Raw genomic sequence first — 27,844 nt, 5'->3', positions numbered from 1 at the left:
ATGTGTTGCTAAATTCTGTTCGCTAGTATTTTGTTGTGGATTTTTGCATCTATGTTCGTTAGGGATATTGGCCTGTAGTTTTTTTTTTTTTTTTTTTTGTAATGTCTTTGTCTGATTTAGGGATCAGGGTGATAGTGGCCCCATAAAAAGTGTTTGGGAGCCTTCCCTCCTTCTGGATTTTTTGGAATAGTTTGAGGAGGATAGGTGATAATTCTTTTTTGAATGTTTTGTGAAGTTCACCTGTAAAGCCATCTGGTCCAGGGCTTTTGTTTGTTGGGAGATTGTTGATTACTGATTCAATTTCCTTGGTAGTAATCAGTCTATTCATGTTTTCCGTTTCTTCTTGAGTTAGCCTTGGAAGGTTGTATGTTTCTAGAAAATTGTCCGTTTCTTCCAGATTGTCTAATTTGTTGGCATATAGTTGCTCATAGTAATTTCTTAAAATTTTTTGTGTTTCTGTGGTGTCTATTGTCACAGCTCCTCTTTCATTTCTGATTTTATTAATTTGGGTCCTCTCTTTTTTTTGATGAGTCTGGCGAAAGGTTTGTCAATTTTGTTTATCTTCTCGAAAAACCAGCTCTTGGATTCATTGATCTTTTGTATTGCATTTTTGGTCTCTGTTGCATTTATTTCTGCTCTGATCTTTATTATCTCCTTCCTTATACTCCCTTTGGGCTTATTTTGCTGTTCTTTTTCAAGATCCCTTAAGTGTAAAGATAAACTGTTGATTTGTGTATTTTCTTGTTTCTTTAGGTAGGCCTGCATTGCTATGAATTTCCCTCTTAGGACTGCTTTCGCTGCATCCCATAGATTTTGGGTTATTGTGTTTTCATTTTCGTTTGTCTCGAGACATCTTTTGATTTCTTCCTTGATCTCATTGTTGACCCATTCATTATTTAACAACATGTTATTCAGCCTCCATGTATTTGTGTGTCTTCCAGTTTTTTTCCTGTAGTTGATTTAGAAATCGGATATATTCATAGCACTGCAGTCAGAGAAGACAATTGGTATGATTTCAATTTTCTTAAATTTATCGATAATATTTATATTTTCTATGGATAAATAAACAGAGTAGAGGTGAGGAAAAAGAAACCAATTATCACCTATCCTTATGGAATAACTTTTTCTTTTTCTTTTTAATTAAAGTTTATTTGGGGGACAATTGTTAGTAAAGTTGCATAGGCTTCAGGAGTACAGTTCTGTAATACATCATCTATATATCACATTATGTGTTCACCACCTAGAGTCAGTTCTCCTTCCATCACCATATATTTGATCCCTTTTATCCTCATCTACCACACCCTTCCCCCCTTAACCTCTGGTAACCACAAAACTATTGTCTGTGTCTGTGACTTTTTGTTTCTTCATTTGTTTGTCTTGTTCCTTTATTGTTTTCAGTTTTATATGCCACATATCAGTGAAATCATATGGCCTACTTTTTCTGTCTGACTATATTTGCTTAGCGTAATAATCTCAAGATCCATTCATGTTGTCACAAATGACATTATTTCATCTTTTCTTATGGCAGAATAGTATTCCATTGTGTATATATACCACATCTTCTTTATCCAATCATCTATCAAAGGACACTTTGGTTGTTTCCTAGTTTGGCCTCCGTAAATAAACATTTCTCCAAAGAGGACATACAAATGGCCAATAGACATATGAAAAAATGCTCAACATCACTAATCATCAGAGAAATGCAAATAAAAAACACAATGAGATATCACCTCACATTAGTTAGAATGGCTATCATCACCAAGACAAATAAGTGTTGGAGAGGCTGTGGAGAAAAAGGAACCCTCATACACTGTTGGTGGGAATGCAGATTGGTGCAGATGCTATGGAAGGCAGTGTGGAGATTCCTTAAAAAATTAAGAATGGAATTACCATATGACCCAACAATCCCTCTTCTGGGTATCTACCCAAAAATCTGAAAACGTTTATTCATAAAGATACATTTCTTCCAATGTTCATTGCAGCTTTATTTACAGTGGAATAACTTTTTATTTAGCCATTGCAAATTTATTATCTTTAAACTGACATTCAATGTACTTTCCCAAGGAATTTTAATGTGGAACTGTTTGGGTGAATGAGCAGAATTCCTTAATATGAGAAGAATTCTCACAACATATTTGTCTATTAGGGAAGTGTTTTGTTTATTAGCTCTAAAGCTGTGCAAAGAAGCCAAAAGATTTAACCTCCCTAAACATGTTAACCACAGAAGCATAAGTCATTCAGAATTGAGAATACTAGAAGGTATTTGCCAGCTCCCTGACGATAGCTAGAAGTAAAGTTTACATGGAAATAGAGAAGGGAGAGGATTTTCTCATTGGAGAAATTGGTAGACATTGAAATGAGCTACTTTGGAAAACTATGGAGTTTTTGTTCTAAAGACCTTTTAAAACAAACATAGATCCCTAATGTTCTATAGTGTATTCAATTCATAGACATAAAGGAATGGACTAGAGCAGTACTTTTCATTCTGTGCTCAGTGAGGGGCTTCTCAGGGTGGAGTGGGAGAGAGCTAAGTGGAAGGTGGGGTAAGCTGGTGGGACAGGGGTGCCTCTTTTCTGAGGATGTGCTGCTCAGCCTAAAAAAGAGGTACAACCTTCATCTATTTATTTAGTTCCAAACTTTGGCTTCAGACAGAGATGATCAGGAAGCAAATATTGATAAATGGCTGAAAAGCATTGAAAATTCACTTCGAAATGAGAGCATTTCTTCTTTAAATATTGTGGCTAAGAGAACTCTCATTCGATTTTAGTGTATATACGTTAGAGATCTCACATAAAGAAGCTATTGTGTCTGACTTATAGTAGGCAATGAATAAATATTTGTTGAATGAATGGGTGCAGAGGAGAGCAGATATAGCAAAACACACTTGGCTTATTTATTACTTGAATGTTTTGGTTGAAGAAACATTGAACATACTTATTATGTAGAAAAGGGGTCAGTGTATTTTTCCTGGAAAGGACCAGGTAGTAAATATTTTGATTTTGTGGGTCATACTATCAATGTTGCAACTACTCAACTCTGCCATTGTAGTGTGAAAACAGCCATAGATAATACCTAAGTAAATGGACATACACATGTTTCAATAAAACTTTATTTGCAAAAACAGGCAGCATGCCAGATTTGGATTCTGGGCTATAGTTTGTAGAGCACAGGTATGATCAAACCTCTCAGCTTCAAGGCATATCGAGGTTACTCATTAAGGGTCTTAGGTGTGAGAATGAGCATTAATAAGAAGTATCTTATTATTGGATCAACATATTGTGGAAAGAGGGTTTTAGACTTTTATTTCTGAATAGCTGGATAGAAAGCAACTGCATGTATATGTTGGTTGATGTGTATGTTCATTTCATTTTGTTGCCATTTCAGCAAACTATTTTATTGAATTTATTGGGGTGACATTGGTTAGCAAACTTTTTCTTCCTATTCTTTAAAGTTCTATAAGCTGCGTCTACATAATAAAACATTAGAAAAAAATGGATTTATCTTTCAGAATGAGAAGTCTGATTATGAAAAGCTTCTGAAAGCTGTGGATGTGGAATTTTTAATTGCCAGAATTAATTCTCTTTCCTCAACACAGATATAGCCTCCTTTCTGAGGAAGGAGCCGCGGTTATGGAACCAGATAAAGTCAGTGTGTTAACACCAGGCTGTCCAATGTGACCAAAGGCAGGATGTTTGAACATATTTCTGGCAGAAGCAAAAATGGCTGACTCATAAATCAGCAAGGATTTTGTAAATGTCTCATGTACTACAAAGGTACTCTCTTTATGGAAGCCCTGACATATTTATTGTCCTCTCTCTGTCTCTATCTCTGTCTGTCTGTCTGTCTGTCTGTCTGTCTCTCTCTCTCTCTCTCTCTCTCTCTCTCTCTCTCTCTCTCTCACTCTCACTCTCTCTCTCTCTCACACACACACACACACACACTTTGAATAATTACTGGATTGTGTTTGTATTTCATTTTATTATATTATAGCATCCCAGTACTTTTATCGACTATGATAACTGCATTAGTTCAAACCATTTCAAATTTGAGCTACTTTATAGGTAGATCAGATCATTAATTGTTTAGAATTAAAAGAGGTAAAGGACACAGTCTTTATGCTGGGTGGATTTCTGATTTAAAACCAATTATCTCATTAATCTTACCTGTAGAACCATTAGCATGGTCAAAAACATCCAGGACCATACAGCATTTCAGTACAGAACTTTTTTTTAAAGCAATTTATAGCTAACTAGGAATAAATTCCATTTATGAAAATTCCTTTAAAAAAAATGTCTGATAAGTAGCAAGTAGCTACTTATTACAAACTTTCATAATTGTATCTAGAAAGTATCCAGAAATTTAGCAAATTTGGTCCTGGGATTTTCAGTGGCCCTAAGCAAGTATTCAGCCTTCACCAGTTTTTCCACTTGCAATGTGGAGTATCATTTTTAGAATCACAGATTTAAGATAATGAGAAGTGGTAAGAGATCAACTTATCTGACCATATGCCTTTATTTTTATGTTATTTTTACTAACATACCTGAAACTCAGATGAAGTGACTTGTCCATGGTCTCATAACTCATTTGAGTTTTGGGGGTTCAGAGGGTCTTTCTCCACACCAGCGTGGCCTGAGGTTTCACAAGAATAGGGATTTCTTGGTAAAGGCAGATGGTTCAGTCAGGGGCCATGAGACTATTCATTCAATAGGTCTTACCAGCCTGCCTGTGGTTCCACCATCCCTGTAGTGACAGTGGGGAGGTTCCGTGATGGCTTGTTCAGATGGGTCTGGTGCTCTGAATCTCCCTGGTCATCCTTCTCGACACCTCTGTCATCTCAGAGAAACAGAAGCCATTTCTAGCTTCTGTTCTGTAAAATAAGATGAACATAAATGGGACATTTTGGGAAACGGATGATTCTGTTTCTATTGCCCAGCACTGTGCTAGCACTCGCAGTTCTCCCAGTTAATACACACATTACACATTTTTAAAGGGTTAGACAAGAGTACAGTAACATGTATTCTTCTCTAAGATAATGCACTCTTTGGAGGAAAATCGCCAGATTTTTGGTGAAGAGACCCTGTCCCAACTGTGGTTCTTTGTTCTTAGATCTGTTGTTGTTTGTAGCTTGGGTTCCTCACGTGGCCTCTGATCCTCACCTGTAAGGTGGGGGACACGACTATCTATCTCAAGAGTATGGTGATAACGGAAAGGGAATCCCAGCTCCACTGTGTCCTGGTGGTGTGTGACCCAGGGGAAGTTACTCAACCTCTCAATGCCTCAGTTTCCTCATCTATAAAATGAAGATAATAAAGTAATATCTACTTCATTGGGTTTTGTGAAGAATGAGTTACTATATGTCAAACTCTTAGAGCCACAGTGGCACATAGTAAGCATTCAATACATGTTAGCTATTATTATATAAAACTGCACTGAAAGAACTGTATTAAGGAAAAGAATTATTTATTAGTACTTAAGTTGCATATATAAGAATTGGATTTAAACACATTTCTCATAGTGTGGGAATCCATTGATACTTGGTAGAAAGGACTTGCTTCAAATATTATTTCCTCCCCATTTTCTTTTGTTTTTCTTTATTTATATTTTTTTCCCCTTCTCTTTATCTTCTGTTTCTCTCCCATGCTCTGGAAAATGAAAAGTGGTCTGGAAGGGTGGAAGATTAAATCTTTCAACTCCTCTGAAAAAAAAGAGGCTATAAAACTGCAGTATAATAATGCTAACAATAAAAATAATATGTAGTCAAATCCGCAAGCTGCGTAAACAGACTTAGCTGTGTTCTGTTTTTGGTGTGGCCGATGAAAGCCTCCAAGTTTTGCAGTGATTTGCAGGATGCTGAGCACCGTTCAGGTTGTAAGGCATCCCTGCAGTGCAGTAAAATTGTTGGGAGTGGATGGGTGAGGGCTTTTTCAAATGTTTCTCTTGCACGCATTTGTAAATTTGAAATGACAGAGAAGGTTTATTGGGTAAACAAAAGTGTGTTCAACTGTGAATCATGTATTGGCTGCGACTAATACTATGCATACAGATTATTGTGACAACTATTTTAAAAGTGGATGTTATAGAGGCTGACAATGGTAAAGATGTGGGTTATGTGCTTCTGAGACTCCTGGGAAGTGACTAGGAGGCATTTGGATAGTTCCTGGTGTGTGGCTTCTGTCTAATTTACACAGCTAGTTCTTTGGAGGAGGACTCTGCAGGACACTCTGCCAGCTGCCTATGAATAATGAATGGTCCTACACAGAGAAGGGGACTCTGAGACCTCCAGACAGTGATTGGTACCCGCTGCTACCTCCACCGCTATCTGTCTGTCATCTATCTGTCTACCTACCTGTCATCCATCCATCCATCCATCCATCCATCCATCCATCCATCCATCCATCCATCCATCTTTCCACGATCTCAGAGTCAATTGAATGCAAAGAGACTGTTGCAGGAATTGTCAAGAATCCAAACAAAGTGAGGAGACACTAAGTGCCTTAATCCACACTAAGAACAAACTGTGAAATGGATTTGGACACAGTTAATCTCAGTGGACTGTTATATCCATAGCTTTAGTGGAGAAATCATTCATTTGCAAATTGAGAAAGTCCCCATTAAAACAATGTGATTTACTTGGTAAGAACAGTCCAGAAATTATACTGAGTTTGAGCAATAGTATACAGATGTAAATCCCCTAAGAATGTATGTGATTATGCAGAGAAGAGCAGCAATGGTCTCTTGTACCATAATCTGTGCATTACAGAGCCCCACAGTGCACATTTACACAGCAGACCATGGCCTGACTTCAGCGGCAATGAGCTATGGACCGAATGCTCATTGAGAGGACCAGGCACTTCCCGTTACTGGGTAGTAATAGCTCCAGTGGAACCCTTACACACTTAGGATCTTAGTGTAACAAGCAAGATGGAATGAATGCATTTCCGCCTTTACTCCTGCACAGTTTTTACCCCCTTTGAAAGACTCATTTCTATTGGCACTAACTAAACACAAGATTTCCCAGAAATCTAAATAGAAAATGAGCATCTAAATCTATACTAACAATACTATTCAGAATTGAGTCATGTTATAATATATATCATATATTGTCAAATACTGCTTTGGTCTGCAGACGTAATTAGTATAAGCTCGCCATTAATGGTATGATATATGATCTAGGACTCTTTAATTTAGCAAAAGCCAACTAATATTTATTTCTAATATGCTATAATCTTTACTCACATCACAAAGCATTAACAAAAGGTATATTCTTTAATGCTATACTCTCAAGGGTTTATTTGAACTTTTTTCTGGTTTAATTAGCTTATTCATTTTAATTAAAGTACAGTACAACATTTACATGGTGTTTAATCTGAAAGTTAATCCTGTTTTCTTAAAAGATTAAGTACAGCAATAAATACAAAATAATGGTGACTATATCTCATCGGACTGGTACTTTGGCTACGTAAACAACTTCTGCTGGATATAGCAAAAACATAGATTTTTCTCTAGAAAGAGAAAATCTTTTGTTAAGATATTAATGCCACAAGAATAGCTTTCTAACAAATTAAGTGTTTCCATGAAAGCCAGATTCCCACCCTGGCCCTGACTCGGACATTCACATCTTTTAGATTTGAGGTGGAATCCCAAAACCTGCTGCAGCAATCCCATAGCTGTATGCATGTAATTATGGACCACTCCCCTCCCAGAATTCTCCCCTCCCGTTGAATCTGACCGTTCCCTAGAGAAAGGCATGCTTGTCGAAAGCATTCTTCTCTAGTCTAACTCTTCTTTTGTCCCTGGCAAATTCATTGCCTGTATGGGCAACCTGTACAGCGAGCACCCTGTCCTCCACAGTGATGATGACTTTCTTTTCTTCCACTCTGACTTAGGCACTCACTTCCATGGTCACACTCTAGACTCGTCATTGCCACAGAATGTATCACGTGGAAGTCACTTAACTCCAACATGCCATTCTTCAACCACGACTTCCTTTTCTAGCTGCTTCTACTACAGTAGTACTTCATGAAGACCTCTAGTCCATCTACCTCTCCATCTCCTCCATCTTTATTTTCTTCCCAATTCACTCACACATCATTGTCATTTCAACCTCTTTCTTGCAAATACCCCCGGTTCCCTTGCCCTATCATCCCATAATAATACTCCTATATTAAATGAACCCAGTCATTCATTCACCTTCCCATGTCCATTCCAAAGTGGAATCTTTCCCATCATTCAAATATGCTTTTGTATCCCCAACTTGAGAGAGTTCTCTCTTAACTCTACCTTCTCATCAATTGCCTCTTTCACAGTCAAGAGTCTATGAAAACTTGTATATACATGTTTACTTCACTTCTTCACTTCTTATGTGCTCTTTGACTAGATTCTGTTTGGTTTTCGCCCCCAACTCCCCACCAGAATTTATCTTGCTAAGGTTGTCAATCACTTTCATGTTATTAAATTTAATTGGCACTTTTTAGACTGCATCCTGTTTTGCGTCACAGCATTTGTCAGAGCTGTCAATTCCTGCCATTTTGAAATACTTTTTCTCTTGGCGTCAATGACATCACATTTACCTGTTTTTGTTTGTTTGTTTGTTTTGTTTTGTTTTTTACTTCTTTCACCTTTCTTTTCAACTCTATTTTGGGAAGACAGTCTCCTCTTCTATCAAAAGTCTACGTAGGAAGTCTATCTCAAAGTTTGGTTTTGGGTGCTCTTATTTTCTCAAATTATTAACAATGTTGAATCCTAAAGATTCCAAATGCATCTATATGAAAAACACAAGTGCATACAAAGACTGGTAAATGAATTTTCATAGAAGCTTCATTCACAATAGCCCAAAATTGGAAACAACCCAAAAGTCCATCAAAAGGTAGATGGATAAACACATGTGTTAGTTATATAATGGAATACTACTCAGCAATAAAAAAAGAATGAACAGATACACACAGCACCACGGATGAATCTCAAATGCATTATGCTAAGAGAACGAAGACTGATATAAAAGAGTACATACTACATGATTCCATTTGTCTGAAATTCTAGAAAATGCAAGAGAATCTGGCAAAAAGCCTATCAGCACTGCATGAGGCTGGGGCAGGGGGAAGGATGGGCTGCAAAGGGCATGAGGAAACCTGGAGTGACGGAAATATTCTGACTCTTTATTGTGAGGGTCGTTTCATATGTGTATACATCAGTCAAAATTCATAAAATTGAATGAATACATTAAATAGCTGCAATTTATTGTAAATTATACCTCAATAAATGATTAAAGTCTACTGACAATTCTTACATTTAAGTCTTTAACATAGATCTCTCTTATGAGCTTAAAGCTGTGGATCCAACTATTCATGTGACCTCACCATTTTGATATTTCACAGGAATTCCAAATGTAACAAATTTAAACTGAATCTGGGATTTATTCTCCACATGCTTTCTGGTGTTTTTCCCCCCTCCCTTCAGTAAATTGCTGTCTCAAGGAGACCTCAAAATACAGTGGCTTAAATAAAAATGGGAATTTATTTCTGTCTCAGAGGACAGTCTACAGATAGGGGAGCCAGTGCTGGTAGGGTGACGCTACCATCCTAACCCCTGGATTCTATTTCTGGGTTCCAGGAGTGCTTTAGTTCTCATCCGATCTCATCCAGCAGGGGCAGGGAAACGGTCAAAGAAGTGCCTGCATGTTTGTTTTTTAGGGGCATCACCCAGAAGTGTCAGATGGCTAAACTTCGTTACAAGGGAGGGTGGGGAATATTGTCTTTATGCAGTCATGTGTTCAGCTAAAACTTTATTTTTATGGTAGAAGAGGAGAATTGATAGAGAGAGGGATTGATAGAGAGAGAGAATTGATTGATACTCAGAACTTTTTGTATTGAAACAGTATAGATCTTGTTTTGGCTGCAGTACCCTAATACCATTTATTTTAATGCTCGTTATGTCATTATTTATGATACGGCATCATCTACCATGCCACCCTTGAATACTGGCTTCCAATACTCTCTCAGATTATTACTGTGCTTCCTTGATCACTGCAAGTGTAGCTCTTAACCAGAGTATTCAGGAAAATGCAAACCATTTTCTTGTAGCTCTAAATTTTCCATTATTAAATTTATGGCATAAATGTAGAACAACACATCTTCCAACTATATCTTTTCTTGAATTGTTCAGGTTAGAATCACTGCCTTCATAGAATGTCATCTCTTACAATGTTGACTGGACCTGTGCAGGGCACGGGGTGAGATGCCCCTGGGCAGAAAGGAGCAGTCCATTTGCAAAGGAATGTCCATCTTTCATCCAGCACAGCTTCAGACTGCCCCGAGGGAGCCTGGCATCACTACCTTCATGGGAGGCAAGACAAGGCAGGATTAGAAAGGCTTGTTGCCAGCCAGGAGCAATGGTCTTGGAAGCCCTCAGAGGAGATCGTCACTCCTCCAGCCCAGGTGGGCTTGAGGTGCCTCTCTTTTCCTCCTCGGTGCAGGCCCAGGGATGCAGGCTGTAAAAGGCTCCACCAGCCACCTTGTAGTCTGCTGTTATTTTCTCCACATGACAGCCTACATAGAGCGGGACAGGATGTCCTCAGTCTCCTGAATCCCTGCTGACTTTGAAGGTGAGCATCCAGTCTCTTGAATGATAAAGGTATGAGATAAAAAGGGGAAGCTATAAGCTTCCAGGAAAAAAAAAAAAGGTTAAATTCTCATGGTCATGATTCCTGAGCTAGATACCATAAAATATGGTTATTGGAAGTCCCTTTGAAGTTTTAATCTTAGTTTTAATTTCTAAAGGTGGAGTTTCTCAAGTCACTGTAAACACAAAAGACTTCTTCAGCTCCTTTTGGAAGTACTTTCCAGGCCTGGCCAACCAGCCTTGTCAGAATCACAGTTGTCATTTTCTGTCTGAAGAACAATTTGCAATTCGGAGACCCACTCTGTCAGGTCTCACCACTTTCCATGGTATGGTGGCCTCACACAGCTTTGAGTATAAAAGAATCTCTAGACATTAATGCAACACAACTAATGGAATGTCTCAATCTGTTACATTTTACAATCATTATCCAACAATACCTCCAGCAACATCAAGGGGAATCTTTTTTTTTTTTCATTTTAAAGATGATCAAAATGAAATGCAGAAAGATTAAATAATTTTCCAGTCTGTCTGCCTCCAAAGAACTCAGTGTTTTGATCTCAGTTGTTCTGTCAAAGGGAAGGAATAAAATACAGTTTATGCGCCTCACCCTGATGCCATCAGTGTAACTGGTTTGGAGAAATGTTGAGTAGCCAGTGCCAAATTTCTGTCTCATTGACTACTTGTTCCTGGAGGTTGTGAGCTACAAAAAGAAATCTACCTCCTTAGGAGATTAAGCTGGACACAGCCTGACCATCTGCTCTCCTGGCAGGGGCTGACATAGACTGCTTTTATGGATACGGGAGATGGAGCAGGGCATGTCACTGGCCAACAGTGCTGCTGGCAGTGAGGCATAGAGGCAGATGGACTCCTAAGCCGCTGACTGCTGTCAACATCTTAGAGTCTATGGAGCAGACATAGTGCAAATTGTATGTCTTGAAGGAAAGAGATGAGGTGGAGTCTTGCTAGCAGTGCAGTCCCAGTGCTGGGAGGAGACCCCATTTTGGCCAGCAGCCCTGGCAGGTATCATGCTAAGTGCTGCAGTTAGAGCAATAAATAAGAGTATATAGCAGGATAGAAAGACATTAGGTAATAATGTACATAATTATTTAATTCTGATTGTGAGAAACTGTGATAAAAAGTAGAGTGCTCTTTGATAGCATGTAATGGGAAGATCTGAGTCTGGGTGTGGAGTGGGTTTCAGGGAAGGCTTTCCTGCCAAAGTGACATCTATAAAAACCTTGTGGGTTGTTTGTAACAGACCCTATAGGTTGCTCACCAAACACCCACTTCTCTTTCCGTCCTCCTCCCTTAGGGGAGGTGGCCCGAGGATATAGGTCCTGATTGAGCTGAGTCAATAATGGCAGTCTCAGTGCTTTGCCACATTGGTTTAGGCATGTGTTGGGTTAGAGTATGTGATTGGTTAGGGCATGTGTTACAGTTTCGGCGATTGAGACAAAAGAGAAGACTGCTAGAGGCTTTTGGGAATGGTTTCCTCACTCTTTACAAGGAAGAGGTGACCCTCCCTATCCCTGAATGTTGTCATGTCTGACCTTGAGTGCAGCTCCGTTGAGGACCATTCACCAAAGGCAGAGGAGGAAGATGGAAAGAATCTGAGCTCTTGTTGGCTTCCTTAACCGTGTAAGTCCATATGGAGCATTAGCTTTGAGGTTTTCAATATGATCATTATGTGCGCCAACTGAGTTTGAGTTTGTTTCTTTGCACCTGCAAAGATAACAGGAGTTATCCAGGTAATGAGTGTGAGTGGAGAAGGCCACTCCAGACAGAAGAACAATGCACGCACAGCCCTGAAGTGGAAATACAATGTAGTCCCATGTGGCTGGAGAGCAGTGAGTGAGGAGGAGTGGAACAGGATGAAGCTGGAGAGTTGGTGGAGTCAGAGCATTGCCACTAGGGCATTAGCTAATAATTTATATTTGGACTCCTTACAGGCATATCCAGGCTTCTAATTCTTTGTCTTGGATGACTCCAACAAACGCGATGTGATTCCTACTTTTACTCCTGTGCGGTGGACAATGGGAATAATTACATCGTACCTTGATGGCCTACAATATGCATGAAATTCACTAGTAACTACTCAGTTCTCTAATTTACTTGGCTTACGTCACATTAGCCTGAAGTATTGTTGCTCCTGGGTTCACCATTGAGTGGGGCTGCCTGAGGGTTACCCTCAGCACTTAAGCATTTTTGACAATACTTCAGAGAGTAGTTACACTGGTTGAGTTTGTTACTACGAAGCTGGAGATCTTCAAATTCTTTGGTCTAAGGATCTGAGGGAGAATATGGGATTCTATAAAGTAACGAGGATAAGGTCCAATGGCTCCGGCAGAAGAATTCCTGTGTGGTCCCCATGGGTGGGAGAGACTCAGAGGAGTAATAGGTCCAAAATATAGCTGCGGGGTGTGTGTGTGTGTGTGTGTGTGTGTGTGTGTGTGTGTGGTTTCTAACAAACTACGTGGACTTAGACAAGAGACTGGCCTGCTTGGCTCAACCTTGCCCATTGTCTTTGGCTCTTCTGCATGTGTAAGGTCTTTGCTCATTTCTTACCAGACTCCTCTGGCCATGTGTGTCTTCTGGCTGGGGAGCCTTCTCTGGATGGTAGCCTGCAGGATTCGAACCCTGGATTCCAAAAGCTCAGGCTGTGGAAGCAGATGTCACGTAGCAGCTGGGTGAACTTGAGCACATCATGCAACTTCTCTAAAGCTTAGTCATCTGTAAGATGGTCATAATAGTAGTATGTAACTCATAGAAATGCTGCGGAGATCAAATGAAGTAATCTATGACCAGTGCTTAGCACAGCACAGATGTTCAATTTATGATAGCTATTAACGTCGCCATTGTGCACTCCTCATCACTGCCATTGGTATCGAGGCTTGGGTCCTTATTCTCCTATGAATGCAGTATGGAGAATCCTACCACCTTTGCCCTCGTCACGGTTAATACAATGCCACAGCACAACTGTTTATTGAACTATGTATAGTCACTGTACTAGGTTCTGGGACTTAAGAAAGCAATAACAAACGAACAAAACAACCCCACCATTTCCAAAATTAGAAAGAATAGCTTGGCTTTACCACGAGCATTCATTTCTCACAGTTAAGACCTAAATCAAGACTATGGCTGTGATTCTTAGTGTGCATTGTAAAAACTAGGACTGTAAAGATCTTTAAAAAAATTTCCTTGCAAAAATATTTACTATTTTAATTTGCGCTTTTTGATAGGTACGCGGAACCTCCTAAATCTACAGATGCATTACAAGTGCCTCATATGCAGAAAGAGGGTGAGTTTTTGTTTTTGTTTTTTTGGTGTGTGTGCATCCTTCTGGGATGTCTCCGGCATGAGCACTGCTCTGAGCAAACCATGCTTTGCAAAGTCAGTTATTTGTTTTACTTCTGCCAGAATATTGAAAGTTTGCCTGGTGAACATTCCCTGAAATCAAAATGACTTATTATCAGGCCTCCTTTGCTTTTGATCCTGCTGCAGGATGGTGTGTTTTCCTAATGATGCAGAATCTCTCGTTAAGTTCAGGAAACAGGATATAAGGATAAGTCAATTGACTCAATTTATGGACATAATAAAACAGTCCCTATTACCTTCAGCAGTCAAGGCAAGACAAGGTGAAACACAGTGTTGTAAAGTTATTATGACAAAATAGTTTAGTATTTACCTGACCAAATAAAGTGAAAATACTGCATTTATTTTTGAAGCGGCACTTCAGACATTATGACCTAAAATTAATAGTGGTAGACGATCATTTATCCTGTCGCACAGGGATATTGCAGAGTTCACTCAAAGCCAGGAATATCTGCTATTAAATCATGGCAAACTAAAAAAAAAAAAGGAAAAAAAATTTTGAAGTATTTCCTCGTGTCTGCTCTATGTCTACTGTTGGCCCCACTGAGCCAGTGTTAACAGCTAAGGCATTTCTTTTTCCATCTTGTAATATAATTAAAAACAAATTTAGAAGCAGAATAGATGTTTTGTACGTTCGAGCCCTGTCCGTTTTGGGGGAATGCACTGGCAATGCACACAGCTGTTCCTGGCGATTATAAGCTCAGAAAATAAAAAAAGGGAGGAAAAAAACCAAGTTGACCAAATATGGCTGCTTTTGTCTTCCAGTGGGAAGCACGTCTTTGGGGTAGGCATAGGAAAAATAGATGTAAATCACGTATTTTTAACCTGCTGCATTTCATAAGAGATGGACATGAAGCTGAGGGGTATAGATGGTTTCCAGTAGATGAAGACAGAGGATATCTAAAGGCTATGATATGATATTAGTAGCTAATGAAAATACAAAATTTTAGCTAATTTCTGGCTTTTGGTTAATTTCTTGACTCTAATGTCTACAGTGATTTTGTGTTTCTGAATTAAAATGGAGCTATGATTTTAAGTTAGGTAAGTACGACTGTGGGCATACAGCAGACAAGAAAAGGACCTAAGTTTTGCTTTGAATATTATCTGTTTTCATATGTTGATCGTGAGTGGCAGAGTGACCAACATTTAGATCGTTCAGGTCTTTGCTAGCAGTCACCTGCATGAGGCTTACTACACCTGACAACTCTGCAAAATGGCATCTGGCCCTGCTGCCTTCCCCTGCCCCAACTCCCAGTCCATTTTACCCTGCGTGGCTTTTTCTTTTTTATAGTCCTATCACCTTCCAACATTCTACATAATTCACTTTTTATGTTTGATATTGTCTTCCCTCTCCACCCACCCATGTGAGGTTGGTGTCTTTGATTTGTTCACCACGTATCCCAAGCATTCAGAGCAGTGCCCGGCACATAGTAGACACTCAATAAATATTTGTTGAGTGAATGAATTCTATCCTTCTTTTGCCTAAAACATAATAATGGTTTTCATTGGCTTTGTGATAAAGTGAAACTTCTTTGTGTGACATATCAGATCCGTTTACATATCCAAATGCATTTCTTTTCATTTTTCTCCTGAATACTTGCAGCTCTACCAAACCATGGCCTGTCTTACTTGTGGGTTTTGCTTGTGCTGATTTTTTCGCCCGGATTTCTTTATGTCCTCTTTCTTTCTGCCCAACTCTGATGAAGTTTTTAGGACTCAGTTTAGGTTTTTTTTCCAGGAAGCCTAGACTGGCCTTCCAAGTCTGGGTAAGAGCCCCTCCTGTGTATTCGTAAGCATAGTACAGTTCCCTTATCATAGCAAATTTATATTAGATCGGCATGGACTGCTCTCCTGTCTCTTTCTTTTTTAGGCTATAAGCTCTATGGGAGCAACAGCCAGGCCTGCCTCATTCATAGTTTTCTTTGTGCCAAGTGCAGTGCTTAGCACCTTGTAGGAGGTTCATTAATGATGTTGAATCAATGAATCATGAAAGGAAGGGTATGTCACTCAGACATCAGCTAGGATCACCCTACCTGCTAAGACCTAGGGAAGGCTGGCCCAGTGCCTTTGTATGAGGTATTTTGACTATTTCTAGGGGCATATCATTTGTAGCCCCAATTTCCCTTTTGAATTCTTATTGTCTCTTTATTAGTATATTGCAACACGGTGCAGTGGCTGAGCACATGGTCCTGACGCTCCACCATCTAAGTTCAAATCCGCCCCCGCCATTTATTAGTTTGTTAACTTCTCTCTGACTCAGTTTCCTCATTTGTAAACTGGGAATGATTATGCTAATACTAGCACCTACCTCATGGTACCTTGTAAGGATTCAATTCGTTTGGACATGTAAGTTACAAAGAGTTTAAGACACAGTAGGTCTTAGTAAATTTTAGCTCTCCCGATCAGCTGCATAAACAAGGCTTTTGCATGTAGCAGAATTTTCACGTTAGGCTCGCAGGCCCCAAGGTTATATCACAACAAGTAAAGGAGTAAAGGAAGACATCCCCGTTGGGCACAGTCCTCGTTTTTGCCTGCGCCCCCCCCCCCGCCCCCCCAGGATCTCCTCCGAGTGCTCTCCCCAGCAGAGGGCTCTGGCCTTTGGCTCTCTCACCAGCCCTTCTCTTCCTCTCTGCTGCTTTTCCATAACCTACACCTTCTGCATCACTCTCCACAGTGGTGGCAGGACATGCCCACTTCTTCCCTCTGTCTCTTTTGCTGTGCACATACGCTCTACTGCCCCAGGATGACTTCCAGACTGGACTCCACACCCCGCTGTACATGTACGAAGCTCAGCCCCGTGGCTGGGCCATCGCCAGCGTTGGCAGGTGCTCGTCTCCCCTTCCGCAAAGCCATTTTCCTTAGGAGGCAGCTGACGTTAATGCCACATTTATTTTCTTCATTACAAGTAGAAGGAAAAAAATGATAAGTACCTTCACAGGTCTCTCTCTCTCTCTCTCTCTCTCTCTCTCTCTCTCTCTCTCTCTCTCAAACAAGCACATAATTTGTGAAGCAGAAAACACTAGGGGAGGAGCCAGTCTTCAGCTTTTTCTCCCGAGATAATGCCGTTCCCTTTTGCAGGAACAGGACTGCTGGAGGCCTTATAGCCCAGGGAAGCATCCTTTTGCTTTTCTCTCCAAGAAGTCCTTGCCGAAGTGCTGTGTTGGAAGCAGCCACATTAGCAGGGCTGAGCTGCTGCAACATTGTAAATGCCAGCAAATAAAAGTGTCAGCAGCCTGGGCTGTGGGAGGCTGGCAGGGACTGGAGTTTAGTGCTGTTCTGTCGAGAGCGGTCTTTCTAGGGGGCTGGTTCATATCCAGCCCACACGAGTAGTGATTCAAAGTTATTTCCTACTGATGGTTCCTCCTGACCCCAGAAAAAAGTGTTTGGAGGTCTCCAGCCACAGCCCACCAGGAAGGAGAAATACCTGCTCTACTTGAACTGCCCTCTCTCTCCAACAGATGGCCCTATCGTGGTTAATGGATGACATTTCGAATGGTTGGTGGAAGCTTCCCCACCACTGCCTATACTGATAATAGAATTTTTGTATTACTTCTCATGGGACTCATAATCACGTGAAAAAAAATATAAGAAGACTTGTTTTCTTTTCACCACTGGATGTATTTATTTACAAAGAGGGACTTTAAATGGCCAGAGGCACATACACTCACTGGTAGTAAAACTCTATCCTGTGATTCACTGATTTCTCGGGCTGTGCTTCCTACAGCGTTGAGAGTTCCTAACCTCACAGCACTCAGACAGAGGGAAGCGTCAGCCATTTCTGTCTTATGCTACTGGACAGATGATTCCTGCCGTAGGTGAGTTCGGCAAAAGCAAATAGTGTTTTAGGCCTAAAGGTACCTTTTACATTTGAATATGAGAGAACAATGCAGCTTTGGCCCTTGAAATTGTGTAGGAGAAGATGCTTGTTTCTGGGTAGTGAATATTCAGTAGTCTGGCCCGCAAAGACTGTCCACTGACAGCAGGATCCTTGCTGTGCAGTCAGGCAGGTTTCACCAGGGCGAGGGCTCAGCAGAGGCAGAAAACAGAGCCCCATGTTGCCGAGTGCTCTCTGTAATGGGTATGCTAATGGCTTGGAAATCGTAGACAGCCATTGCAAATGATGTTTTCAAAGACGTTTTAAGACTTTGGATAATGCCTCCGATCATTAGTAAGTGAAGGAAACAAGTAGGATGCAAAATACACATAGTATGATCTCAACTCTGAAATAGTAGGTGTCCTGAGGGACAGATACCAAAATGCCCATAGTGGGTGGCAAGCTTAGCAGACTTTTTCAGTCTCATGTCTATTAATAATGTCCAATGATTTTCCATAATTCCTATAGTGAGCATATATTACTTTTTAAATCTGCATACAATAAATGTTTATTTAAAAAAACAAAGTGGAACAATTTACTTCCATCAGTGACAATTTTAAAGGGTGTAATTTTTTACAGTGAAGCAAAACCTATGATTGCTCCCTTTTATCGTTCTCTGCTGGGAAGTAAAACGGCCCCAGCTACTTTAGCTAACTCTTGTGATTTTCTGTGTATAGTCTCACTTCAAAAATAATGATGTTTTACATATGACCTAAGTTAACGTATTTGCGATAGATGACAACTTTTGGGGGGGGAGGTCAGGATCACTTGTTTTTAGTTTTGGTGCTAAAGCTTTTATCTTTTCATCTTAGAGTAGTGTGATAAAATTCTTTAAATAAAAATGGCAAGATATGTGCATTTAGTAAATATATTTACGTATAAAAATGTGCCAGTGTTTTTACTGTTAAAAATAAAATCTTATTCAAAAAAGTAATCAAGTAATTAAGTATCCTAAGTTGCTGAGTTTGTATTTTTTGACATTGACTATTTTAGGGAAAAAAGGCAAGTTCTTTTATTGAATAACTCCAATATCCTCTCTCCATGGTAAAAACTTTTTAATGGGCAGTTTACAAGATATATTCTTAGGTCATATCTGTTCAGGCTAATCTCATGCACCTTTCACATCTATATTTACGTTCTAAAATAGGAATTCTAGAAGTACATTTTGTGGAATAAGTAGTTCCATGACATGTTTGTGAAAAAAGGGTTGTGTGCTCAAAAAATTTTGGAAACACTGTGTATTATACTAACTCTCAATTCTGTTCTCAATTCACATACTCACATTAAATGCTCAGGAGTATTCTGCAGTGAAGAAATCCTTTAAACTGTTTAAACCAGTATTTCCCAAACTTATCTAACCAGGAGATTCAGAAATACTACTTCCAAAGCACTGTAAGAACCAAATCATCAAAGAGGTAATGAAAGGAGTTTCTTTTGCTGTACTGAAAAAGAAGCAGGAGAGTGGACAAATAAAATGAGCAGGATTTTCTAGAAAAATGACTCAAAAAAGGTTTTATGCTTAAATCATAATCCTCTGCCTGAAGCCCTTCAATTAACTGTAGAATCCTTCAGATTCTTCAGTGACTCTACGCAACCATGACTTTACTTCAGGTCCTGGAAACACCAGAAGCTGAAGTGCTGTTCTCCTTGGCCATCTCTGATAGTTTCACTTTATTCCCTAACTTAAGGGTCACCCTTGCACTAGCTGCAGAGCTGATCTCTTTGGTGTAGAATATTAGCACTAACCCCACCTCCCGAAATCACCTCCTTCCGTTTCTTTCAGCTTCTGGTCTTTCTTGTTTTGTCTCAGAGCAAAGTGACTCTGTGAGTACAAGAAGAATTCCTCTTAACACCATTTGCTCTCCCAACTCCATCGTTTATGAGGGTAGGCAAACAGACCTCGATTCTAACAGGTACATGCTCGCCCTTTCTAAAGGATGGTTTTTAGACTGCTTAGCAGCAGCACTTTGAATATATTATGTCTGAGAATGTCCATGAAAGCTTCTGGGCCTACTTTGTCTGTGACGTTTATATTTTTTTCAAGGACTATGGCTACATTTGTACAGTGCCTAATGTATTAGAATCTTCCATTATTATCTCGGTGGTTTTGAAATCAGTCCCTGCACTTATTGAAATGTGGGCAAATCCATAAACAAAGAAAAGTGGCTGGGATGTCATAGCTGTTTTTACAGAAGGTATCCGTGACAAGGCTAATTGATTCAGGGGACTTCGTTTTCAATAAAGGAACAGAGATTAGTTTACTGTCGATCTTAATTATTCCATCCATCAACCATTTGTTGCCCTGGGCAACTGGCATCATCTTTGCTGCTTGCTAATTTTAGCTCATTTGACTTAGTGAGGCTTGTTTCTTTTGTTTCCATTTTGGTGTATTTGGATGAGGAAACAAGGACCTGACATTTCCATGAGTGAAATTTTAAAGTGTGCTATGCTGAATTTACCAACTGAAGACCTTTATTCCTTTTTTTATTTTGTTATTTACTTTTTACTGCTTGATTGGAATTCATAAGCTATATGTGTTTGTGGGTGCATGTGTACAGAGAAACCAGTAAATGAATATAAATAGCCTGAACCTGTAAGTGTGCGTAATCTGGCCTATTTGCAAACAAGCCAAAATAAGTGAGGAGAGAATATAATTACCATGGCCAGAGGGTATTTATTTGATCAAGGTCTCAAAAGAGTACTGAAGTTCTGGCTCTTGGAATTTAAGTATGCTCAGTGTCCTTTTAGTTACATTACTTTTAAATCAGTTTTTGGTTTTGTTTTGCTAAACCCCAACTACCACTCCGTCTTTCTGCATGTCTCCCCAGTGCATTCACCAGCCTTTGTGTATCTTTTCCCTGTCTGCCTCTGCATAGCGCTGTCTTCCTGGACTTTTAAATAAATGCAATTTGGACAGAAAGGCCTTCTAATTGTAGCTGTAAGTGACAGGAGGGGAAACAATTTGCACAGATTTGCACAGAAAACAGGGATTTGCACAGATAAAACACAGTAGAATACTTCCAGAAAAAGAACAGCTACATGGCTGAAAACAAGGGGAACATATTTTGGTCCACAAGTACAACAAAATAATACCTGTTTAAATACTGCATCTAGATTTTCACTTGTCTGGGAGGTGACCTTGACTCATTTGGAAGCAGCCTTGTTTATACTGGGGCACAGAATTGCAACTGCTTAGTGTCTGCCTGCTATGCCTTCTCATTGTTTCCCGTTCTTAGCATATGACTACACTGTGTAAGTGTGATCACACATACATAGGTAGCGTGTTCTAGTGTAATCCGATGACACTCATAATAACCTAATCCAACACATTTAATTTGTTTTCCTTTTTTTGCAGCATAATAGTTCCCGGGTCACATCAATGACTCCTGTCTTTGTCAGATAATACTGCTTGTTGCAAGGATCAAAAATTCACTCAAGAAAGCTGAAGTCCAAATAGTGCAGATTTAAAGGATATAGGGTCAATCTCATGGAGCCCAGTTATGGGAAATATAGCTGGGATTCCTGGGAACTAGGATATTGCCAGGAAGGTGCTCCCCATGTGTGGGGACAGAGCCAGGAGTACAGTTTCCAGGCTCTCGGCCTCACGTGGAAAGGTGCTGGCTCAGGTAGTAAATGGCCATCAACTGTGATTGGATGGCCATCAGCTGTGGCTTGTTGGCCGTCAGCTGTAACCAGTGAGCCATTGGCCACTAATATAACTGCTGTGGCTATGCTAGCAGGAAATGGGGGATGGCAAGAAGATGGCGGCTGAGCCTGCAAGCAGCGCAGTGAGGGTTGCAGATCATGTGGATCCTGCTTCCTGTGTCTCCAACCCAGACGCCAGCGAGAATATAGTGGTATGACTCCCCTATCTATGGCCCCGTGGGTGTTCCTTTTTGGCCTCACTATATCCTGCGTTCTTATGTGGGGAGCGGGACCAGAGACCCTGCATAGCACCCCGCATGACACCATCCCTGTGGGTCTCTCTTTGGGCCCACATATTCTCTCATCTGTGCTCTTTCTGTAAATACACTCCATTCTGCTCTGTGGCACATCAGCTTTCTGTGCAAGGCTCTGAGGTTTTTGCTACTTCAGAATGTATGCCCTCCTGGGGTCTGACCGCCACTTCACAGGGCCTCACAGTTTCCTGCCAGTCACCATGGAGGGACTCTAACTGACTTGTTATTTCTCTTAATTCAAGTGAAGAATTATTGTTGATAGCCCCCGCCAGGCTATGAGCTCCAAGAAGGCAGGAGCTGTGACTGCTTTGCTCACCAGTATGTTTTCATTGCCTGGCACAGTTCATGGTATGTAGTAGGTGTGCAATGAATTGGTGAGTAAATAACTCCAATATTTCGATCACATGAGGTTTGTTCGTTGTCTGATATTTTCATCTCTTGGTTTTGGTTAAGTGGTCTCCTATTGAGAGCTGGATATTGCGTATGAAAAATTGAAGAGCTCATTTGAGGTTCTTCCCCAGAGAAGATATACTTTTGCTTCTGATATTTGGACAGAGCTGTTTGTATAGAGGCTAATTCCTTAATCTGATCTGAGACTGAGGTAATTCATATTTGTGTTTTAGTCTTTATAGAAATTGTTTATTTCTAGTAAGCCCTTATTCTTAGAGTGTAGCCCTTCAGAGATTCTAAGGAAAGTTTGGCGTGTTTCCAGGACCCTTATTCTTGGTGGGCCCTGAACTCTGATTTTTTTTTTGTCGAAACAGTAGAAAACCGAAAGCAGAAAGCTCGTTTCAGCTTTTCAGCCTATTAGCCACTACTTAAAATGCCTCAAGGAGAAAATTGTTATGGAACGTCAGGCTCATCTCTCTGTGCCCCCCCCAACCCCCCCTAACCCCCTTCTCTCCAGGGTCTTGGCTTTCAGGTTTTGCCACTTGGTAGCTATTTTACTTCATTTTTTGGGTTTAGTATTTTCACTCATCTGGTTGCTCTTTGCAAGAAGGTTGGTTGGATACAAATCTGGCCAACCAGAGCCAAAAGTGGAATCTGACCGTTGAGTGCATGAACAGTATATTCAAGAGAAAGAACCTGTTGGGGCTGTTTTGGATTAGGTGTTTTAACTGATCTACTCAGCTCTGGCCGGAGGGATTGGGATCATGTAGGGCTCAGAAGAGCTGCTCTGCTCGGAGCAGGGCAGGCTGAGCTCGGTAGAAGCTGGACGTGGCGGGCATGGTCAAGGGTGTCGGCTTCAACCGTCTTCGTCATCATCCTTCTTACTAATGCCTAATTTTTGAAACTTTGTGATCTATAAAACTCTGTCGTTTGGGTTTTCTCCTCTGGTTTCAATACTCTAGGATCTATGATTGATATTTATGTTAACATTTACTCTGACACCCTACAGTGTTTAATCGTCCTTCATTTTTACCATTATCAGCAGCCAATACACCTAAAATATACGTGTCCTAGGTCATAGAATGACCAGTTTTCCATTCCCAATGATGTGTTTTTCCTCCTGCCCCACCCACCCCCAGGGCAGGAATTGCCGGTGTTTGGTCATTACACCATTTCTCTCTCTACCCTCTTCAACTCTTTCCGCTCCTCATAAGTGGAGTTCCCGAACAGCTAATATTTGTTTCAGTGCCTCAAATCAAGTGTCCTGGATGCTGAGAGTTTGAGGACAAAGCACAATGACTGAGCAGCAGGGAAGAATGAAGGAGCAGTGACAAACTGAGGCTCCCTATGCATTTAGTATGAGGCACCACCAAATACCTCTCTTACCTAAAATATATTGCCTGGGGTTCCCTGAACAAAGGCTCAAAGTGAAAACACCTAGGTAAACCTAAGAGTTGATGACAAAATATCCATTCTTACCTGGCTAGAAGTTTAGAAACTAGGAATAAAAATATGAAGCGGTGCTTCATTGGGGGCAAAAGGGAGCAAGAACATGAGTTAAAAAATTGAGGCTTTTCAATTTTGCATGATCAATTTTGCTTCCACTTATTTTTATCAGAGTTGGGACAAATTGAAGGAATACCCCACAATACTTTTTGTCTTATATGGCTACTTAAATTTGCCACTTTAACATAGCAATGACATTATCATTGTCATAAGAGCTAACACCTCCTGAGAACTTAATCATGTTCCTAATATGCAGTATTGTTTAATTCTCACCACAGCCCTATGTCATAGGCATGGGCACGCTCACACTTATTGATGATGACACTCAGGTTGGAATGGGTAAGTAATGTTCCCAAGGTCACAGAAAGCTTAGTAAGTGGCAATGACAATTTTTGGATTCTCAGGACTGGCGTCAGAACGCTCACTTTTTTTTATTTATTAAATTTATTGGGGTGACAATTGTTAGTAAAATTACGTAGATTTCAGGTGTACAATTCTGTATTACATCATCTATAAATCCCATTGTCTGTTCATCACCCAGAGTCAGTTCTCCTTCCATCACCATATATTTGATCCCCCTTACCTTCATCTCCCACCCCCCAACCCCCTTACCCTCTGGTAACCACTAAACTATTGTCTGTGTCTATGAGTTTCTGTTTCTCATTTGTTTGTCTTGTTCTTTTGTTGTTTTTGGTTTATATACCACATAGTGAAATCACATGGTTCTCTGCTTTTTCTGTCTGACTTACTTCGCTCAGCATTACGCTCTCAAGATCCATCCATGTTGTCACAAATGTTCCTATATCATCTTTTCTTACCACCGAATAGTATTCCATTGTGTATATATACCACAACTTCTTTATCCATTCATCTATCGAAGGACATTTTGGTTGTTTCCATGTCTTGGCCACCGTAAACAAAGCTGCAATGAACATTGGAGCACACGTGTCTTTATCTCTAAATGTTTTCAAATTTTTTGGGTAGATACCCAGGAGAGGGATTGCTGGGTCATATGGCAATTCTATTCGTAATTTTTTGAGGAACCTCCACACTGCCTTCCATAACGGCTGCACCAGTCTGCATTCCCACCAACAGTGTATGAGGGCTCCTTTTTCTCCACAGCCTCTCCAACATTTGTTACTATTTGTCTTGTTGATGATAGCCATTCTGACTGGGGTGAGGTGATATCTCATTGTGGTTTTGATTTGCATTTCTCTGATGATTAGTGATGTTGAGCATTTTTTCATGTCTATTTGCCATTTGTATGTCCTCTTTGGAGAAATGTCTCTTCAAGTCCTCTGCCCATTTTTCAATTGGGTTGTTTGTTTTTTGTTGTTGAGTTGCATGAAGAATGCTCACTTTTAAATGCTATACTATGCTGCCTAGAGCATATAGGCATACATTTTACACATGGAAAATGCATATTAAAATGTTTTTATGACTGCCTACACTATGGAAGTATATGAGAAAGTATGATTTTCAATAAGAAAGAGGGCTATACAGTAAAAGGTGAAATCAAAATGTCCATATTTGAGTATTTACTACATATTTGAGTATAATATGCAGTGGCTCAGTCAAGATATATGCCCATTTCTCTTTCATACAACAACCTAGGGGGAACCAAGGGTGCAGCATCACCCAGGAAGTGAGGTTCTTTGTCTGTTGTTCCTCTGCTACTCCCAAAGGCGTTGCCCACGTATGCCTGGTTGGAACTGGCATTATGCCCACCCTCTAGCCCATGGTAAGGGGGAAAGAGAGACAGAAGAGTGTATACTAAGATTTCTCAAAATGCTGAGAGCTGGAAATTGTACATGTCATGTCTGCTCACATCCCATTTAAGAACTTACTCTCGTGGCCATACCTAGCTGCAAGGGAGGCGAAGAGGTGGAGTCTTCGTCTGGGTGGTCTGTGCTTTAACTAAAACTTAGGAGGGGATTCTGTTTCTAAAAGGGAGAAGGAGCAGATGAATACTGGGGATAGCAAATAACCTCTGCCCGATTTCCAACTTAATAACAACAACAATAATATATCGGGCATGCCAAAAAATGTACACATTTTAAAGAGATGTTATCTATGTATTATTTTTCAAAGTTGAATTGAATTATGGTAGCAATGTATAGTATGACATTCACTCAAAATATGGTGTTAATCAAATGAATGCTAACGTCATTCATTGTATTACAATTTTAATACAGTTTTTTCCTTACTAAAAATGTGTACACATTTTTTGGGGGCACCCTTTGGATTTATGAGTTTGAAAATTTTCAAGTTACCTGGCATTGGTTATAAGTGATTTCCCTTCTTATTTGTAGTAAACTATCCTGTGTGGATATAATCAAGATAATCAGAATAATATGCTAATTCAGAACAAATTTTATAGTCTAAATTGTGTTAAAATCGGAAGAGATTACAGGCTATTGTTTTACTGCAAAAGAGATTATAAACACCATTAAGATAAACTTCCCTATGTAACTAAAGGATATTTATGGGCACACATCATATAAGGCACTTGACTAGATATTTGGAAATAGCTGACAGGGATTAATTATAGACATACTACCCTTTCTCTATTTGATTTGTAAGATAAGATTGATGGGTGTACACACAGAACAAAAGGGGACTTAATGACAGGGTTCAGCCTCGTACCAAGTAGGCAGTCTGATTTGAGGTAAACACAGCACATCACCACACAAGCTCAGGACTGGACGCCTCTAGGCGCCATTAGCATCCTTGAGCAAATTAAGGAAATTTCTTAGGCGCCCTGTGGGGGCCCATGCAGAATGCAGTCACCTGAGCCACTCTCAGCCCAGGGAAAATGAGGACATCTAGGATTGCAGTTTTTATTCCCAAAGAATGTTTGCTTTGGAAATTTCTGTGCATGAGTGTTGACAAAAATTCACAGTGGTCCCAAGTGTCATGTAAGTCAAAATGCCCTTTAGGTGCAGTGAGCCTCCGAGTTCCTGCCATTTGCCATTATTTGGTGTGGCTTGATCTCCAAAGTCAGGGCTTGTTTGTTCTGGTGACTGCACATTCTCTTTTTTTCACACAGTTTGGCAGACCTGCTTGCCGAAGCGACCATTAGTTTTAGTTTTTGGACCAGGAAGGAGCTTCTCCAGGGATGGGTACTCAAATCACAGAGCATGAAACTGTAAACCTCTCATACAGCACAGTCCAGCAACTGATGGAGGGACAGATGAGGGAATCGGGGCCCTGGGAAGTTGAGGGGCTTCAGCATGGTTTCCTGGCTAGGGCAGGACAGTTGGGTCTAGAACCTATGTATCTGGACTCCTAATCCAGTGCTCTTTCCTAGCTTCACTTGCATTAATTACTTGCAAATATTAGGCAATTTGAAAATTTAATCAAAGTCACCAAAATCCTATATTTTTGTTTAAAATCCACTTTATGTCTAAAAATGCTTGGATTCGCTAGTAAGTTAGGCATTTCCCGGCATAGGCAGGGTCTGTCCCAAGGGCCAGAAGGTCTCCCCCTGAGGTCTGTTATTTAAACTTGGATATTATCCCTAAGTTAGATATACGTGTATATATCCAGTCATGGTCATTGTGTGTATGTGTGGTCAGCACATTAACTTGTTAAGTCTAAACATTTAAATAGCCCCCATTTTTGTAACTGTTTTGGTGCAATATATTTTGTTTTACTAAAACAGGAGCCTGGACAATTGAAAACCACAAAAGCTTCTTGATCTTTGGGAGATGTTTGGGGTGATGCTGTGCACAGGTACAGAGCTGAGGCCCAGTAAACATTTGGGGAACTGAGTTTGAGTCCTGATCGAAGAAGGAAGGAAGCCTCTACTTGATTGCTTTGATTTCAGTCCTGGTGATCACCAGCAAAGTATAGTAGCAGGAAGAGCACAGAACCTGATGTAAAGACATGGGCTTAGAATAGAAACTCCACCTATGAGCTATGTAGCCTTCCTCCAGTCATTTATGCTTCCAGAGCCTCAGTTTTCCCATCTTTGATATGGGGATAAGATCATTTGCTTCACGGTAGGGTTATAAAACAGAGTTACATCTTCAGGTAAGATGTTGTTTGTGGAAGTCTTTTAAAATGAGAGGCATCAATCAAATGTGAGGCATATTGGTTTTTGTTATTGTTGTAGTAGCTTCCG

The 27,844-nt window shown here is 40.2% G+C and overlaps 1 long non-coding RNA gene across 1 annotated transcript in view; it reads left to right on the top strand.

The window, feature by feature from the left end:
* Positions 1–27,844, top strand: part of LOC148754876 (uncharacterized) — a 493,335-nt gene that overhangs the window by 120,308 nt on the left and 345,183 nt on the right. Inside the window, exon 3 of the long non-coding RNA XR_016019765.1 lies at positions 13,857–13,915. This is a non-coding gene — a long non-coding RNA (uncharacterized LOC148754876). The remainder of the gene's footprint in view (positions 1–13,856; positions 13,916–27,844) is intronic.

This window comes from Rhinolophus sinicus, chromosome 17, assembly GCF_057876585.1.
Source record: "Rhinolophus sinicus isolate RSI-liver-muscle chromosome 17, RSI-T2T, whole genome shotgun sequence".
Classification (NCBI taxonomy): domain Eukaryota; kingdom Metazoa; phylum Chordata; class Mammalia; order Chiroptera; family Rhinolophidae; genus Rhinolophus; species Rhinolophus sinicus.
The sequence above is the reverse complement of the archived record's forward strand: the minus strand, read 5'-3'. Positions and strand labels throughout refer to the sequence as shown.